We start from the raw sequence: 1553 nt of genomic DNA on the forward strand, positions 1-1553 counted from the left end.
GAAAAGAACAATATGAGTTCCCTTGATATCTCGATTATGGGAGTATCACTTGTGCCCTTTCCCTTTTCCAGCATCAAAAAGCTCTGATCAATATCCAAACTGTCTGAATCCTATATGTTAATCAGGTTAAAACTGAAATAAAAATAATCTAAGATAAAAAGAAGCACATGTCAGAATCGGGTGCATTTTAAAAAAATATATGCTTTTGTTGAGTTTAGAGAGAGAGGAAGGGAGAAGAAGAGATAGAAACATATATGAGAAACACTGATCAGCTGCCTCATGTATGCCCTCTACTGGGGATGAAGCCTGAATTCCAGGCCTGTGTTCTGAATGGGAATCAATCCTGAGACCTATTGTTTCATGGATCAACACTCAACCACTGAGCCACACTAGCTTGGCAGGTGCACTTTTTATTTTTAAAATCTTTATTGTTGAGAGTATTACAAATGTCTCTCTTTGTTCCCCCCATTACCTCCCTCCACCTGGTTCCCACCCCACCCCAGGCCTTCACCACCTTATTGCCTGTATCCATAGGTATATAAGATCTTTGGTTAATCAGATAGGGATATAAGATCTTTGGTTAATCTCTTCCTGCCCCTCTCCCCTTTCCCTTTGAACAGATTCATCAGTCTGTTCCATGTTTCCATGCCTCTGATTTTATTTTATTTATCAGTTTATTTTGTTCATTAGATTTTGTTTGTTTATTTTTAGATTCAATTGTTGATAGATATGTATTTATTGCCATTTTATTCTTCATATTTATAGATCTTTTTTCTCTTCTTATTCTTCTTCCTTTTCTTAAAGAATACCTTTCAATATTTCATGTAATACTGGTTTGGTGGTGATGAACTCCTTTAGCTTTTTCTTGTTTGTGAAGCTCTTTATCTGACCTTCAATTCTAAATGATAGCTTTGCTGGGTAGAGCAATCTTGGTAGTAGGTCCTTGCTATTCATCACTTTGAGTATTTCTTGCTACTCCCTTCTGGCCTGCAAAGTTTCTATTAAGAAATGAGTTGACAGTTGTATGGGAGCTCCCTTGTAGATAACTAACTGCTTTCCTCTTGCTACTTTTAAAATTCTCTATCTTTAACCCATGGCATTTTAATTATGATGTGTCTTATTGTGGATCTCTTTGGGTTTCTCTTGTTTGGGACTCTGTGCTTCCTGGTCTTGGAAGTCTATTACTTTTACCAAGTAGGGCAAGTTTTCTGTCATTATTTCTTCAAATAGGTTTTCAATATTTTGCTCTCTCTATCTCTTCCTTCTGGAACCCCATAATGCAAATGTTGGTATGCCTGAAGTTGTCCCAGAGACTCCTTACACTATCTTCATATTTTTTAATTCTTTTTTCTTTTTACTATTCTGATTAGGTGTTTTTTCTTCCTCATATTCCACATATTGATTTGATTCTCAGAATCCTCTAACTCTACTGTAGAATCCCTGTACATGATTCTTTATTTCAGTTAGTGTATGCTTAATTTCTGACCAGTCCTTTTTCATATCTTTGACATTTTCTCTAAGATCCTTGAAAGTCTCACTAAGTCTCTTGACAC

The sequence above is a fragment of the Myotis lucifugus genome, unplaced genomic scaffold (genome assembly GCF_000147115.1).
Source record: "Myotis lucifugus unplaced genomic scaffold, Myoluc2.0 scaffold_1377, whole genome shotgun sequence".
NCBI lineage: Eukaryota > Metazoa > Chordata > Mammalia > Chiroptera > Vespertilionidae > Myotis > Myotis lucifugus.